This window comes from Lepidochelys kempii, chromosome 10, assembly GCF_965140265.1.
Source record: "Lepidochelys kempii isolate rLepKem1 chromosome 10, rLepKem1.hap2, whole genome shotgun sequence".
Taxonomy (NCBI): Eukaryota; Metazoa; Chordata; order Testudines; family Cheloniidae; genus Lepidochelys; species Lepidochelys kempii.
This window is the reverse complement of record NC_133265.1, coordinates 39,364,041-39,370,160: the sequence shown is the minus strand read 5'-3', so window position 1 is coordinate 39,370,160 and position 6,120 is coordinate 39,364,041.

Here is a 6,120-nt window from a genome sequence, read left to right as displayed (position 1 = left end):
GGTGAGATTGCTTTGGTAGGATTTCCTGGAAGAGGGTTGGCTCATATGTTTGGAGGAAAGAGGAGGGGGCCACAGCACAAGGACCAAAACCCAGATCCTCAAAGACACGTTCCTAACTGCTATTGAATTTAAAGCGCTATATAATTACAGTACAAATAACACCACCACCTACCTCTTTTAATAATTAGATCTCAAAGCACTTTACAAAGGAGATCAGAAAACTGAGGCACAGCGAGGTAATGTGAAGCAGCAGGCCAGTCGCAGAGCTATGAATAGATCCTAGTTTCCTGACTTTTAGTCCAGTGCTCTATCCACTGTGAAGTAGTACTTTTTAAGGGATACTCTGAAATTAAAAATTGAGCTCAATCAAAATCTGCTCTGCATCTAGGAGAGAACTGGCTGTTTCAAAGCAGCCAACTCTGGTGATTTCACTGCAAGTCCTGTGACATTTGGTGTTTTTCTTAAAGTCACATCTCCAGGAGAAACTCAGCTTTTGGGTTGTTTTTTAAATAGCTGAGAAAAGCTTGAAATTGAGGAAAAAAAGGTGCACTATGAAATCTCAGGCACGAGAGGGAAGGAAAATGAAAATATATAAATCTCATTATGTTTAAGCCAATCTCATGCCTTCTGGGGGCCTGGCTCCTGACCTGGTTCCTGTTTGGAGATTGGAAATATGGCAATGAGTTCTGTTTGGCTTGGGTAAAAAACAATTTGCATTCAAGAATATTTTTCTGTTTTTGCATAGTACAAAGGTCTGAGATGTGTGGGTTTGCCAGGAAGGTTCCCCTTGAAAAAAAACAACTGACTTTGACGTTTTCATGGGCTCACAGTACTCGTGCTCTCTCCTGGCTCTGTACATTCTCCCGGAGGAACCCCCTTCACTGCGACATCTGTTCTAGCGTGGTCTACTCTTTCACGGGGGGTTAAGCCATAGACAGCTCCATCTCCTGGAACTCCACCTTTCTGGAACTCAGCACGCCTGTCCCTCAGGTAGTCCACTCGGTCTGGACCCCCCCGGGAGTACACCCCTCCAGAGGGAATAATGCAGTCCAGATCGCTATACTGCAGTGACTCTCGGGCAGCATAAAACAGAAAGGTTTATTGAGCATATGAACCCAGCACGGGACTCTCCGTGTCCTCAGGCCCAGTATCCTGTGCTGAGGCACAGTACATCTAGGTCTGTCCTGCATCCAAGTGGGCTCTGCCTACTGTCTCTCCAGTAGAGAAACCCCCTCTTTCCAACGGATGCATTCTATAACACCTATCAACAACCCCAATAGCTCCTCCCTTGTGATTTGTCTTACATCCCAGGTAAAAAGGTAAGAGGTGCCCTCTCTCATCCATCCATTGTTTCCCTCTGGCTGGAACTGGTTGGTCAGGTGGCCGGGATCCTCTCCTTTCAGCCCTTTGTCCTCCCATAGGCCAGAACTGGCTGACTGCCAAGCTGGGGTGGGACTCTTAGTCACCACTTGTTAGGGAACCCCATCTCCAGGCCATTGTCCAGAGTTCCCAGATGCTAGGCGAGGTCACACCTGGTCCTCTACAACAACAAACCCTCTCTCAACAATGTGCTAAACACACAGCACACAGGGAAACTGAGACACACACACACACACTATTCATGTAAAACACTACCAAAATCCCCAACTTTGTCACATCTCTCCTGCACTTTGAGTCTGAAGTGAGTTGGGTCACTCCAGCCAGTGAGCTGTGGAAGTTCAGGCCCCCCTCTCCAGGACAAAGCATCAGCTATAACATTCATGCTCCACCCCATATGATCATCCTGGTGGATCAGAGTCCACCTTAGGAGTTTGGCATTAGCCCTTTATCCGTTGACCATGGCAGGGTGGGTGGTCAGTGTACACCATAAAGCACCACCCAAATAGATAGAGCTGCAGCTTTTTAAGAGCCCATCTCAGGGCCAGGCATTTCTTCTCTAGGGAGGAGGAGCAGCTTCTTGCTTAGGTCCACAATGGGGTCTTTCTCCCCCTTCGTAGTGGCCTGTATCAGCACTGCACCCAGCCTTCTGTCTGAGGCCTGTCAGAGAACACCCTGAAGGATTTGTCCAGATCTGGGTTTATCAGCACCAGCCCCTGGATTCGAGCCTCCTTCAGCGCACCCAGTGCCCCAGCACTGTTAGGTCCAGACCACCCTTGTCTGGCTTGCCCAAATTACCAAGCTTCGTAATGGGAGCTAAAGTGGGGTACAAACCTTCAGCAGTACCCTGCCATCCCATTAGCAACCCGGGCCTGTTTCTTGAATTGAGGAACAGGCCAATCTCTGGTTATCTTCACCTTGGATGCCTCTGGCTTTGGGCAGCTGCTTCCCACCTTGTGGCCCAGGTACAACACATCTGCCACCCTCATCTTACCCTTTCCGGCCTCTACCATCCAGCCTACATCCAGGAGGCATCCCAGGCCCCTCTGCACTGGAACACTTGTTTCTCCCAGGCTGGGCTGAAGACATAGATATCATGAAAGTACACCAGGCACAGTCTTCCTCCCCGCTGTGTAACTGATCCCCCAGGCACTGGGAAGTGGCAGGCACCCCCTTGAGGCTGAAAGGTAGGACAAGGAACTCAGAGCCCTCTAAGGCTGATGGGAGCAGATTTCAACCTGGCAACTGGGTCCAAAGGCACCTGCCAGTCGCCACTGGTGAGATTTGCAGTAGTGAGGAAAAGCCCATGCCACACATACCTTGTCTAAGATTTTTTTAATTCTAAGCATGGGGCAGGCATTGAACATGGTGACAGCACTGAGCTTCCAATAGTGCACACTGGCTCTGATCGACCCATCTTACTTGGGGAACAGCACCACGGATGAGTCCCAGGGGCTGGAGGATGACTGGATCACCGCTAATGCCAGCATGTCACTGTTTTCCCAGAGATTGTGAATGGGGAACACCTCCCATCCCCCCCTGGACAGCTAAATTAGTGAGCTCCCCTGATCTCTGCAGGTGGGCAGGGGTTAGCTGTTCAGAGAGGGGAAGTTATTCCAGCAGGAGGTCGGCTCCTGGCTTGGGAGAGAGAGATTCACTTTCCCCACCCTCCCACCTACACGGCTGCACCAACAGTTTCCCTGTCAAAGTACAGCTTCTTCATGTCTACATGGTACAATTGCCCAATTGGGCCGCTCCAGTACATGACTCAGCTGGTTGTTGGTTTCACAGGGCTCTTCCCAGGCACCATGTGCACTGAGCTGAGACCCCCCCCACTTCCGGTCCCCGATCAGGCACATTGTTGTACCAGCCCTTTTGCAGTTCCTGGGCCCCAGCTAGGTTCTTCCTGACCAAACCCATGAGCTCAGTGAGCTTTCCCCAGAACGATAGTTCAGAATCCACCACTGTTTCCCCGTTTATTTCTCATCAAGTCCAGGGGTCCCCTTCTTCTCCTTCCATACACCAACTCAAAAGGGTGGACCCCTGTGAATTTCCGGGGCAGTAAATGTTCTGTACCCACTCTCGCCGGGTGCGCTGCATCCCCTGATGTTTAGAAGAAGGGACATCCCACCGGTGGTATTTCTGGGAGACCACCAGACACGCTCTGATCACCCACATTTACTTTTCCCTCAGGGAGCCCTTTTTTAGTACTGGGTCACTTTTCTCACCTGGAGCCTTTCCTAGGATCTTGCAACACCATGGCCCACAAGGCCCGCACTTTTTCAAGGAGGGATTCTGCTGCGGTCAGTTCTAGAATTCAGCTGCTGGGTTCAGGGACCAGCCCTCATTGCTGTGCCTTAGTTTTACCACCTTGGTACAAGGCCTTGGTCTCAATCCTGTTAAGCCTTGTCCCTGGCAACTCACTCCCCGCCACTGGCGGTTCCACACACCCCTGCTGGGCGGATTTCTGGTGCCAGGCCAAGTGGCCCTCCCTGACCTCAGCCACAGGCAAGGACCAGGGTGCTGTCTGGCCAGTTTTTCAGTCCATCCCCCATCAGTATCTCTGCAGGTAGCTGATCATGCCCCCAACCTCTTTTGGGCCCCCATTAGATGTATCCTCGCTACAGGACTTTCACTGAGGGTCCGACCACCCCCAGCACCCGTGTCCCAGTGAGGGTACAGAACGAGCCTGCTGCTTTGGTTGCTGCATCAAAGCCAGTGTGAGTCTCCTCTCCCCTGTGCAGGGCTGTTGGCCCAGTCAGCTCCAGGGGCTGGCTACGGACAGGCAGATAACCAGAGCTTTGCAGTTCTTCCCACATGCTACTAGCCAGGGGGGAAAATACCCCCCTCTGTGCTGGCTGGGCCATTTTTGGGCCATTCACATGCTCACTGATGTCTGCCCTCTCCACCTTCCAATCTCTGGGTTCAGCTCTTAGGTTCACCTTTACTGGTGCAGGGTTTGGATCCTGTCTTAAAGAGACACAGTCACTTCCCACTGATCTGCCAAAGGACCCAAGAAGGTGAATGGCTGCCATCTGGGAGCCTTCCCCCAAGTTACATGGCCCCTCAGCAGCTTGTGAGGTTGCACCACACCCAGAAGAGTCTTGGTCCCAGAACCTCTTCACCCCGTGAATGTCTTCCCACTGATGCCTACCTGTCATTCCCCCTGGGGATCAGAGGGGCCTGAGCCCAGGAATCACAAGCAGACATATCTGCGGGACTTGGAGTGGAAGCCCCTGTGCCTTCCCCACTCCCTTGGCCTGGCCAGCTCTGCCCCAAGAGCTGGCTGGATGACTGCTTCCCAGCTCACTCTCTCAGCCTGCATTACAGGCTGTCTTCCTTTTGCTCATTAACCCTTTGAGGGTTCTCTTGGGTGAAAATTACCTGTGTCTTTGGGCATGACACCACCTTGAATCCTTTTGCTTGAAGTAATGACATCCGAGGTCCCACAAGTCCCAAGGAGGGGATCTGCCTGTTCTGGCATTGGTGAGAACTCCCACCTTGGGCTTCCTGGAGTCTCACCTCTGAGAGGTCTCTGGGTGACTCCCCTTCTGAGTCCCCAACAGGGGGTCTCTCTCCCCACCCCATCGGCTCTCCATAACCTCAAGTCTGCCAGCGTACCTGCACCTTGCAGGGCTTTGGGCTTCTGAGAGCTGCCCCTATCCAACCAGATTATACACATCCTCTGCGAGAGTGGACCAGCACTCTTTTCCCCCTTTCAGAGAGATATTCCCCCAGCAGGGTGGTGACCTCCTCATATGTAATGCCCAGGGTTTCTTGTGCACCCCGGAATATTTTCCTGTCTGCCTCGGAATCATTCAAACATAAGCGGCAAAGCCTGTTGGAACCTTCATAGTCCCCAGCCTCTGCACCATCCATTTGGCTGGACACTGGTATGGCCTTGGGACCAAGCATGGAGGTGAGACAGTCTGTTCGCAGGGTCAACCTGGTTCAAATCACAAGTCTTCTCACAGGCAGTGAGGTCGGCATCAATATACCTCCCGCATTGTACTGGGTCACACTTTGGACTCTAGGCTTCCTGCCAAATTGGCATCTTGGGGTCTTTCCCCACTTACCCCACAGGAGGCGCTCTGGGCCTGCCTCTCCTCCAACTCCAGTTCATGTTTTCACTGCTCCAAGCAGTCAGTTAGTCTCCGTTCCTCCGGTTCCAGCTCCTTCGCTCTCAGCTTCACAGTTTTCATCTCTTCATATCCACTGTGGGGAACCCAGGTTGGGAAGCCCTCGTCCTGGCTGGGGAAGGGGGTACAGTGGCCCCCCTGCCACTACCCCACTGCCCTGCTGCTACTCCCAGGCTCTCCGGGCATCCCGGAAGCCCTGCTAGGATCTGGAACTTGCTCCTCAGACTGGTCATTCTCTACCAGCCAGGCAATCTATAGTTCCTCGGTGAGCCTCCCAACACTCAGCCCTCTCTCCCTGCACAGACGTGCAAGGTCCCTTTTAGGAAGCTGGTTCTAGGCCCTTTCCTTGATGGCTCCTTCAATTCCCGTGTTTTATCGCTGGCAGGAAACCATCTACAGGGTGCAGCCACCAACCATCCTGTGCTCCCAACTTGTCATGGACTCACAGGATTTATGCTCTCTCCGGGCTCCGTATGGTCCCTGGGAGGAACCCCCTTCATTGCAACAGCCCTTCTCGGGGGTCCACTCTCTCTCGGGGGATAAACCTCTCTGAGGCTTCAGCATGCCTGTCTCTCACATGCAGCAAAAAAAGGAAAACTGAGGC